General features: G+C 37.5%; 1 protein-coding gene across 1 annotated transcript in view; it reads left to right on the forward strand.

Moving 5' to 3' along the window:
• Positions 1 to 12,360, forward strand: part of dchs1b (dachsous cadherin-related 1b) — a 145,398-nt gene that overhangs the window by 65,900 nt on the left and 67,138 nt on the right. The gene's annotated exons all lie outside the window — the stretch shown is intronic.

Below are 12,360 nucleotides of genomic sequence, written 5' to 3' on the forward strand. Positions count from 1 at the left end.
ATGTCAGCTATATTAACTGCATTACAACAATGATTTTACCATCTGTGCTGTTTGCTCTTACAGAACAGCAGCTGTTCTTCGCTGCCAGGGGAAAATATGAAAAAAAAAAAAGGGAAGCCCATTGCATTATGAGATAGTGTAACCTACCGGTTATTAAAAATAGATGTTGGAGAAGATATAAGTGCAAAGTTAATGTCTTCACAGTATGGTTAGAGCCCTGAAGAAACATGACATGGAAAGAAAACAGCCTTGGTGCTGCAAATGAAGCCAGTATCACATTAGCAAGCTTCCGTTTTCTCTCCACCAACAATAGACACCTTTTCCCGGTTTATTACAGAATTTCCTCCAAGGTCACAGACTTCATTTTTTTCCTTCTTCAATGTTTGTGAGGTACCGCAGGTTTTTCTGAATTACTGGTTCCTTATGTGTTGCTGTAAAGAAGTCAATTTCCGCATTGCTCTCACACCTGGTGGTTAACTTTTATTTTGTAGAGATGTTTACATTTTGGAGAAGAGCATTTTATGTGACATATATATATATATATATATATATATATATATATATATATATATATATATATATATATATATATATATATATATATATATATATATATATATATATATATATATATATTCTGTCTTAAATTAAAAACGTATATAACTTGTGTTTTGAGTCATGATTAGTCACAGAAAAATGTGTGAAGTTAACTGGTTTGAATCAATTGACAGCACTAACAGCATGATGTATATCTATGGGGTTTGTGTGTTATATTCATAATAATGAGCTCGAATTCAAGATGATTCATTATTTTCTCTTTTTTTGCTGCTTAAGTGAATGTATCTCTTGTTTTATCCCAGGTCCTAGTTGTAATTTAAAATGATTTAAAAACATGTTTATTTTAACATTGTTATGTGTGGTTTTCAGGGCATTGTCTGATTCTGCTTATGTTGACCTGGAAGGAGGTATGTGTGTATATTTTGTTGGACAGACAGGAAGAGAGAGGTGGTAGAAGAGGTAGAGATATACTTTGCTGAGACGGAAATGGGAGAATGTCGCCTGGCGGCCCCACATTCCTCTAGGACTCCCACAATCGCACTCCACAGGTCCTGGTAAAACACGCAGGAGTGATAAGTGAAACTCTCACACACATGGGTAGTGACTCACTCATAACAACTGGGTGGACAAACTGGCACCGTTGTACTCAGACTGAACTTCTTGCTTGTGCCAACGCGACAAATCGCTTAACTATTCTGTGGTCGGTTATGAGCGGTGTTCAAAATCAATATATACACTGAAAATTTTGTTCAATAATTACAAAGAATCATCAAGTAACACACTGAATTAAACGAGACATTTTGGAAGTAGAAAGACTGAAATATTATTTTCTTGTAAAATAATCTCCAACGATCTTTATTTTATTTAAACTTGGAAAAATCAGTTGTTGTTTTTTATAGTCTAGTGCACTATATAAGTGTTGGTCATTTTGAATTTTGTTATCCGAGTTCTGGATAAAAAAATGATATGCACCACATTACATAGGATATTTAATTGTCAATGTTCTTCAATATTGAATAAATCTGGCAAGTTTTTATGACAGCCACCCTTTAAATGTTTATATTTAAAAAAACTAATTGGAGTAGAATTATGATTATGTAATTGTAAAGTTAATATTTTAACTTTATTATTATATAAAAAAACATAATTTAGTGTCATTTAAGTGTTTGTATACAAATAAGTAAATTTTTACCTTCAATATTAGTAGGCTAATGTAGCATCAACTGACTCCCATAGTTTACAACATTAGTTCAGAAATTAGTTTTCCTTGAGAAAATTTTCTATGTATTATACCTGATACATATCCAAAATAATCGATATTGAATTGAATCGAATCAAATCGAAAGCTTGTGAATCGAAATCGAATCGAATTGTGAAATATTTGTCAATACCCAGCCCTAGTAGGAATATAAAAAATTATATATTAATCAGAAAATAATCTCTTTACAACAAAACAAGTGAAAAAAAGCAACCATCTAGGCATTATTATTATTAGTAGAGACATATTATTATTACTTAGAGACGTAGCTAAATCTACCGTACAACAGTAGCCTAATATATTCTGTCAATATAAAAAAAAAATAATCTTTTATTTTGACGGTTTGCCGTGAAGATATTTCATGATATGAAATATATGCATTTGTGTCCTCATATAGTGGCTTGATAGTGACACACGGCAGAGATTACAAAGATAGCGAGCGAGTGTCACGTGCGTGTGTTTGCGCGGGCACCCGCCATCCACACAGAGACGAAATACTGCTAAACAGTGGACATCCTGCTGCTAACCAAGGGGGTAATCCAGCCCCCGGAAAGCGTACCTTCCATAGGGGCAGCCATTGAGACGTTTAAAGACTCCATTCGTCCATTGTTTATTTCTAAACAAACACGACAATGTATAAAAGGCTCCATTACCTTGTATCTTCCACTATCGCCCCGTTGAAGCTGTTTTTGTAAAATATAGGCAAACAATTGCGTCATAACCACGCGACTGTGTCGCGCTGTTGAGCAAATTACCATATAGACCCGAGGAGAAGCTCGTAGGCAATCTTTTACTGTCTATGAGGCAATCGGGGGGACGTGGAGGCATAAACACAGATAGAGATGTTGCAGATCCTGCTTCATTCATCAAAAGTTGCTCTCTCTGTCTCTGCAAAATTCATGATTCAGATTTGACTTTGCACAACTACTAGAAGACTTGCCACTGTCGGACAAGTTGCTCACGTCACATCTACGTCGTCAAGCTCAGTCAGAGGCTGCGCAGTACGCTCAGCCATCAGGAAGTGAGTGCTTCTATCTGACTTCAATTATCTCCGTTGAAGTCTATGGGGTCGCTCTGTCCATTTCTTTTACTGTCTATGCTGCTAACGCGTTTTCATTTCTTCTTTGCTGCTCTAAACAGGGGCTGGTATTTTTTTTACAGTAGTCTATGGTAGCAACACAGCACAACTGTTTGCAACGCATTCTGAGCAGCGAAGAAGAACCGTGCAGTGGTTAGGCAAAGCTTACGGTCATAATAACTAGGTCTTGTAAGAAAATGGTATCGGATCGGTACATGGGTTCAAGTACTCGCTGATACCGATGGCAGAATTTGTTGTGGTATCGGCGGAATCGGAACAACTCTTGTGGAAAGTTGTTATAATGCTACTCTGTGCGTAAGCTTGATTTTAGGCATGGTAAAACACCAATTGTACCCACTCTCATTTTGGTTTAACTTGGTAATATTCTTTTATAAATGTTATAAATGTCCAAGTTGTTTGAGTGACGTTTTTTGGGGTAGATTTTTTTGGTCTTTTTCAAAACTGCACCATGGACTTGTTTATTGTTCCATGAGAGAATGATGAATAACTGAAGTCTGTGATTCTGTCTCGGATAAGGAGAGGTCAGAGAGTTGCTTGGCCAAGGCTACACATGAGCTTAAACAAACTTGCTGTGTTGATCTGTTTATACCTTGACAGTTCATCTACAACACAAAGGTTGCTGGGTTGATAACGGACTGGGCCTGGCAAGAATAGTGTGCCTCATTATGACAGAATTATTCCCACAGTGCTTTGTGGAAAATACTTGGTAGAACACCAACAATTAAATACATTTTTGTGAAGAAAATGTAAGCCATTATTTGATAGAGATCTTGTCCTTTTGCCATATGCATATTCAAATATACCGCATGAAGACACATCAGGTTTGACATCAAATGTGCTAAATGATATTGGTTCTAATGTGTCATATGGCTCAATTTAAAAGAGAGTGCATTTTGTGTGTTCAACGTGTAATTCTGCAGCTATAGTTGACTTTAGCAACCCAACTAACATGATATTTATAGAAGAAGCCGCTATAATGTTATTAGCCAATCTGGGTCATGAAAAATCCAGTTTTTTTGATAGTTATATTTGATTGCAGACACTGTTTATGGGCTGAACCGTGTCAATATGTGCAAAATGAGGGAAAAAAAGTGTGCGTGTGTTGTGTTTAGAGAGAGAAGATGGCTGGGGTATTAACTAACCTCATGCACATAGAGGCCATTGTGCGCTCTGGATTTGGTGGATAACCCAATCTGACGGCCCGGTTTAGAATAGGCCTGCAGGGAACCAAGTGTTTAAGGTAGAAATTTACAAGGCTGTGTTGTTTCTTCATCCTATGCTAGCCCGTCTCTCTGGAGAGAGATGTTTAAGCCACCCCTCCACACCCCCCAGTCTCAATAAACGTCAGTCTCCTCAATCTCACATCCACTGCAGTAAATGTAAAAGTTGTGAAGTTCACAGAAGTTGGCAGCTATTTCCTCAACATTGTTTTATTTGACTGTAGCGACGTGAGAGCCGACTGAAAGTGTCATTCAGAATAAAAGTATTGTCGAGATATATCATTATTGAGATCAATGGATTACCTAGTGGAAATGTGTTCACATTTATTGTCTCCAAAGGGATGGTGGTGTGTTCGACCCCCCCCCCCCCCCCATGCTGTCATTTCTGGGACAGGTATGCATTAGTTAAACATGCATGCTGATTGTCACCCTTCTCCAGAGGTCAGCAGGTCAGACTCTGTAAATGGTAGCTATGCATCTTCAATTTTAGAAAGCTTTGGGGTTCTGGGTAACTCCTTGCTTAAAATTAGTCATCTTTGCACATATTTTGCAGTGGAAATGTGATCAATTGGAAAGACACTTCCATTAGCCTGCAATAAGATGTAGAACACTAGACATGTGTGAATTTTAGTGCATCTAGTGGTGAGGTTGTGAATTGCAATCACCCAATGCTCACCCCTCCCTTTCGGAGCACATAGAGAAGCTACGGGGGCCGACACAGGACAAAAATGTCGTCGTCGGAGAGAGCAGAGAGTGACTAGCGCTTGTAGAGAAGTTAGTCCGTTTAGGGCTACTGTAGAAACATGACCGCGCAAAATGGGGACTTCCCTGTAAGGGGACGCGCAGTGTATGTAGATAGAAATGGCTCATTCTTCAGGTCTTCATACACCACTGAAAACATAGTTATGTATATTATATTGCATTTCTGTCTATTTCTAATACTATTAGTATATAAATAATAGGGCTGGGCAAATTAACGTGTTAACGCGGGCGATTAATTTTTTCAGCTTAACGCATTAAAAATGTTCGTCAGCGGCCGTTCTTAAAGTGACAGGAGCACTGATGAAGCCTGTCATTAATGTTCATCAAAGAACAACGGGAACAGAGAAAATTTTTGCTTTAATGACGATTAATCTATATTTCATTTATTATTTATGCCGTTAAGAAAGGTGTTTGAAAACTATTACATTTCTCTATATGTCTAACAGGGAAGGCCACAGGTAAAAATTACATTTATTATAATGGGTTTATGTAAAGATTGTTTTAAGTTCACTTAAATTAAAAGTAGTTTTTTTTAAAGCCTAATAAATGTTGAAATTGGGAGCTTTCAGTTATACTGTAATGCAACGTCATTAATGTTTCATAGAGACATTAGTATCAGTGATACTGGCCTTCATTCATAAAAAGATGCCATTACCACACATATTTAAAATATACTGTCTTTAAATTGTTTCTACATTAATTTGGAGAGTAACTGAAATTATTACAATAACAAAATATTTAAAACTTAAACTATTAAAAACTTGCGATTAATTGCGATTAATAACTGAAAAAAATGCTATTAATTAGTTTTTATTTTTTTATCAATTCCCGGCACTAATAAATAATAATTAAATAAAACTGTTAACACTTTACAATAAAGTTTAATTAAAGGTGCACTATGTAACTTTCCCGTCCGCTAGAGGTTGCCTGTTCAAAACAAAGGCGTAGCTTGATAACGCCAAGCTTGAGCACAGAATCTTAAGACATGTCTTAACCTCACAGCCGGTTGAAAAGAATCGGGATAGGACTCTGGGAAAAATCATGTTCATGGATGCAATTATTAACGTTACTGTAGTATGAAGCAGAGCAGGGGCGAGTGTTGTGGAGCTGAGCAAGGCCGCTGGAGTGATTGTTATTAAGAAGAACGCAACACACGGCTCGTGAGCAGCGGGACTTTTATTATGCCACAGTCGCCGGCACAATTTCCGCTTTTCCGGTCATGAGTATGAGGTAACGCAGTTCTGTTTATCATATTGGATACATCTGAGTGTGTTGAAAATGATGTTATGACGTTACTCTGTGCGTTCGCTCGGCGGCTCCTATGGCACTTGTTCACACTGCAGTGAGAGTAAAGCGAAGGGAAACCGAGGGTAACACAGATATGACGCAATTGACAGGCGACTCCTTCACACGTCCCGGTTCCTTGGTTAAAATAGCAATTTTCTCACGATTGACAAATAGTTGGAAACATTTGGGATATTGTAAGTACTCAACTGAACAAAATATATAACACTGGTCTAGTGGTTTTTGGATATTTTACTGCAAAAATTTTACATATTGCAGCTTTAAGATAAGTCAATGTAATTGGTGTCATGAACAATTCATTTTTGATTAATACTTGAAAGTACAAAGTATTTATTAAAAATAATAATATTATAATACAACATTTATTAATCTAGTTTAATGTTAATTTAATTTTATATACATATGCACAACATTAATGTGAATCTAAAGAAACATTTATTGTTAATTGATTTATAAATGCTGTTAAAAATTGTTCTTCATTGCTAGTTCGTGATATCTATGAATTAGCTATATAATGTTAGCAAATTGAACCTTATTGTAAAGTGTTATCAAAGAATTCGAATATGTTGCAAAGTGAATGCAGCTCCTCATAAGTCAGATCTGTATGGGACTGCGCCTATAGTACTTTGCTCAAGCTAAAGAAAGAACATTAGGGTGTCTCATCACGAGTTCTGTCTCTCTCACACACTTTTTCTCTGCCTTTTATCTCACACCCAGTGCTGAGCTGAGCTGAACATGACCCTGCAATAGACTGCCAGCTAAGCTTGATTATTGGATCTCTGTCTCTTATCTGGGGACTCTGTAGCATAAAGAGAGATGGCAGGAGTCAGAGAGAATGTATAAGAGTTTTGCAGTAATGTCCTTGCAGAGGTCAGAGAGCCGGTGTTTCAGAGAGCTGGTTTCTGCATTACAGCGTGACAAACCGCAGAGGGTATTTTTTAGGAAGGGACAACTAGAGAGTATCATTAATCTGTAATCTGAAGAGAAACATACATTAGCTTGATTATGAATGAAATCATTACCTCATAGGAATTCATAAAACTGAGGTAAATATCTAGAGACGATTCACACGAACATGCCGACCAACACACACAGACACTCCCACAGGGTCATCCTAGGCTGGAAATACGTGCTGCTTGGGAGTCAATGAAGGGGCAGACGGAACAATCAATTCCGGGCGTTTTTCCTGGGACAGGATAAGAGGTTCACAGAATATACAGAGACTCTTGGAAGGAAGCATCCATTTGAAACATGCTGCTTTGTCTTCTGCTTTTAAGCAAAATATTAGGGAGATGCAGAGCTGTTCCTATTCACAGTAGCTTTGTTTTCACAGGCGGAACTCAGAGCCAAAGTCATAACATACAGTTTTAGAACAATACCATCAGAGCCATTTCTTATCACTCTGTATTTGGCCTGTGAGTGCTGGGCTTAAAGACCAATAATGCCTTTTTACAACTATTTATTTTGTTTTGCAGCAAGAATGCAATATGTATGAGCACTTGGTAATGAATGATTTGTTTCATTGATCTTGGACAGCAGATGGAATATAGCATTTGTAGTTATTGTTGCTGTGAATTACAACCCCAAATCAGAAAAAGTTGGGACAGTATGGAAAACGCAAAAAAAAAAAAAAAAGAAGTGATTCTAAATTTACTTTTACTTGTATTTCATTGCAGACAATATGAACACAAAATATTTCATGTTTTGTCTGGTCAACTTCATGTCATTTGTAAATATGCATCCTTTCCTGTCATTCAGACCTGCAACACATTTCATAAAAAGTTGGGACAGGAGAAATGTAGGGCTAGTAATGAGGTAAAATGGTTAAATAATGATGTGATTTGAAACCGGTGATGTCAACAGATGATTGTAATTATGATTTGGTACAAAAGCAGCATCCAAGAAAGGTCTAATCCTTTAGGAGCAAAGATGGGCAGAGGATCGCCAGTTTGCCAACAAATACGTGAGAAAATTATTGAAATGTTTAAAAACAATGTTCCTCAAAAGAAAGATAGGAAGAGATTTGGATATTTCACATTCAACAGTGCATAACATAATTAAAAGATTCAAGAAATCTGGAGGAATTTCAGTGCGTAAAGGACAAGGGCGCAAGCCTAAGCTGAACAACCATGATCTCCGATCCCTCAGGCGGCACTGCATCAAGAATCGTCATTCATCTATAAGCGATATCACCACATGGGCTCAGGACTACTTTGGCAAACCTTTGTCAAGTACCACAATACGTAGTTACATCCACAAATGCCAGTTAAAACTGTACTGTGCCAAAAGGAAGCCCTATGTTAACAGTGTCCAGAAGCGCCGTCGACTTCTCTGGGCTCGGAGGCATCTGGGATGGACCATCACACAGTGGAAACGTGTACTGTGGTCAGATGAATCAGTATTTCAGGTATTTTTTGGGAGGAATGGACGCCGTGTGCTCCGGACCAAAGAAGAAAAGGATCATCCAGACTGTTACCAGCAACATATCCAAAAGCCAGGGTCTGTCATGGTATGGGGTTGTGTCAGTGCCCTTGGCAAAGGTAACTTGCGCTTCTGTGAAGGCACCATTAATGCTGAAAAGTACATAGAGATTTTGGAGCATAATATGCTGCCTTCAAGAAGACATCTTTTCCAGGGACGTCCATGCATATTTCAACAAGACAATGCAAAACCACATTCTGCACACATTACAAAGTCCTGGCTGCGGAGGAAGAGGGTACGGGTACTTGACTGGCCTGCCTGCAGTCCCGACCTGTCTCCAATAGAGAATGTGTGGCGCATTTTGAAGCGCAAAATGCGACAACGAAGACCCCGTACTGTTGCCCACCTTAAGACTTGTTTGCAGGAAGAATGGGACAAAATTACACCTGAAACACTTCATCACTTGGTGTCTTCAGTCCCTAAACGTTTTTTAAGTGTTGTGAAAAGGAATGGCAACATTACAAAGTGGTAAATGCTTTACTGTCCCAACTTTTTTTGAAATGTGTTGCAGGTCTGAATGACAGGAAAGGATGCATATTTACAAATGTCATGAAGTTGACCAGACAAAACATGAAATATTTTGTGTTCATATTGTCTCCAATGAAATACAAGTCAAAGTAAATTTAGAAATCACTTCTTTTTCCATACTGTCCCAACTTTTTCTGATTTGGGGTTGTACAAAAAATATAATTTTTTACAATATATACATACATTAGTTACTGTAGGACTATTTAAATCAATTTTGGACCAGTCCCAGAAGACTAAGTGTGACTCTCTGGAGGAAAAAAAAAATGCACAGCAAGAGCAAGAAGGGAATAACTACTCAGACATCGGAGTTAAGTGTTAACAAGAACAAATTATTTTTGTATCTTTTCTTGTTTTTTTTCTTAGTCTTTTTCTTAATGATTTTTGAAATGAAAAAAAAAAAAAAACAGCAACAAAATAAAAACGTATGTATGTACCTTGTTCAATTGGAATTGCCAATGAGGGAAAAAAACGTCTTATTTCAACATCGAATTTCACATTCAATTTTTCAGTTCAAACTCAATGTTTCAGTTCAAATCCACGGAAGAAAAAAAAATTATAATAATGAAGAGCGGTAGCACACGGCGGGAAAAAATGAATAGTGCCTTTAGTGTACATATATATAAAATCTGTAAAAAATAGGGCACAAAGTACTGTATTACTTTGACAGAATTTTCCATATTTATATTTTACTGTTTTTTTTACCTGTATTTTGAACTTTGAACTTCATTGCGTTGTGTTTTAGGGTAAACAGAAATGTTCATAAAATGACCGGATAATGTCCGCAGGGTAATAAACTGCCAGTACCTTAACGGTCCAACTGATCTGTTCAGCGCCCACCCTGAAACCAAAATCCACTTTAGGGGGCTTTGATCAGCTAATCACCTTCCTGCTAGCCCTGTTTGACCGCACATATCATGTGATGATGAGAGCTTTGCACCCTGACTAGAAGTCTTTTATTTAGCTGGCACTTCAGAGGCCCAGTGATTTAAAGATAATCTCATCCTCCTCGGCTTACATTGGCACAAAGAACAGCTCTACTCTCTCTCATTTTTCCAAAACATATTCCTTAACTCCATGTTTGTATCCCATGTGTGGGAATGTGAGTGAGATTCGTGTCAACCCGTGCGCATCTCCTACCTCAATAACACATCATCTCCTCTGTGTATGTCAGTAACAGATCTATAGTAACGGGTTCAGTTAAACCCGCTGGTGCTGTGGGGAACCAGCAGGTGCGAGAAAGGAACATCCACCCAGTATGGGTCCCGTCCCGGGAGGTGACTGCGGAGGGGGTCCGTGTTATGTCTACAGGGTTTGAAGTGATGGCTGGCTCTGTTTGCAGTGTTGTAACAGATGTGTTTTGTTATAATGGGACTCATAAAGCAACAGTTTTGGGAAAGAATTAATTCTGAGGTAATTTAGTTCTGCTCTCTGTGCTAACCATTTGAAGAAACACTTCAGCGTGAAGAGGGTTTGATTTTCAGTGGAAAGGACACGGGCAGCACTAACCCGGATGAGAGCAGGGGATGTTACACATACTTCAAAATTGAAACAATAGGACTTGTAGCGCCAATTATTCGTGCCTGTCATACCACAAATATGGCGGTTAAATGCATAAGGATATTTCAAATCTATAAGGGATTTATTGGTTCAGAATTGTGGGTGTGATGTACTGAGATGGTATTTTTTGAGTTAATAATAAATGTAAGAAAACAGACAGTGTGAGAGCCTCAAAGGCATCTTTTGTAATTGAGGTCATGATGATGTCATGCTCCTCATCTCTTTTATGAGACACTGACTTTATAGATGGCCTACAGCTGGAGAATTTAAGAGCTCTTCTCTTCTCTCCTCTCCAACTTACATTTTCCTTCTTTGGTGAATCTAATGAAAACTACATTCAAAACATCAAAAGTCAATAAAATTCCCATTATGTAAAGAAAAAGAAATACATTATATATTTAAAGCAAAAAAAACATAATTTGGATAATTTACAAATGACATTTAAGCACATTTTTACAAAAAATCTCATTTCAGTGAGGAAAAGTGTCATCTTTCCTTCTGTCTGAATATTTCTGAATATTGATCAGCACAGACAGTTCATTTCGTCTGTAAAATAATTTATATAAATATACTTTTATGAAAATAATATATTGGCAAAAAGTGCCTATTCTCATTCGTTGAGTTCTCATTTGCGCTTGAACGGACAAAAACAGACAAAAGTATGTTGAGTATCAGCACAGGCTTAAGTGAGTCAAAAAGTGTTAAAGGAACGCAGAGTTGTGAGGACATCTGATGCCTGTCAGATCCGGATCCGTGTGTGCTTCAGATCTTAAAGTGACAGCAGCCTAATAAACCTGCTGCTGTGATGTCTGCCATTAATCTAAATCAAAGAACAAAAGAGAAAATTACTCACTGTTCTTGACTGAACTTTTGTAGCTTTAATAAGGATTCATCTATATTTAATCAATAATTTATGCAGTGAAGTCTGTGAAGTGTTTGATAACTTTATTCAATTTATGTATATTTCCCACCTGTTACAACATAAAATATATTAAAGGGGTGGTTGATTATGATTTCACTTTTTTAACTTTAGTTAGTGTGTAATGTTGCTGTTTGAGCATAAACAATATCTGCAAAGTTACAACGCCCAAAGTTCAAAGCAAAGGGAGATATTTACTTTGAAAGAAATTGCTTTTTAAGGACTACAACAAACGGCTGATAGGGACTACACAAGCTTCCTCCCGGGTTAGTGACATCACTAACCCTGAAATTTACATAAACCCGCCTCCGGGCACACGCAACAAAGGGGGTGAGATTATCATGACAGAACATGCTAATCGAAGATAATTAAATCCACATCGGCTACATAAATTCATCCACTAACCATTCAGAAACTTCCTGTTGCATTCTACATGTTGTCACTTCTTCTTGATTTTCTGCATCATTGTCCAACTCTAGTTTGAACATAAAAGGCTGAACAGTTTCATTGCCTGTCTACATGAGGTAATCAGAGTTGCTAAGCTCTTGAAGCTCCGCCCCATGAGCATCAGCTCATTTGCATTTAAAGGGACACACAAAAACGGCACGTTTTTGCTGACCCTCAAAAAAAATTTTTTTTTAACATGTTATAAAAGAATGATCTGTGGTGTATT

This window comes from Gobio gobio (genome assembly GCF_949357685.1).
Source record: "Gobio gobio genome assembly, chromosome: 22".
NCBI lineage: Eukaryota > Metazoa > Chordata > Actinopteri > Cypriniformes > Gobionidae > Gobio > Gobio gobio.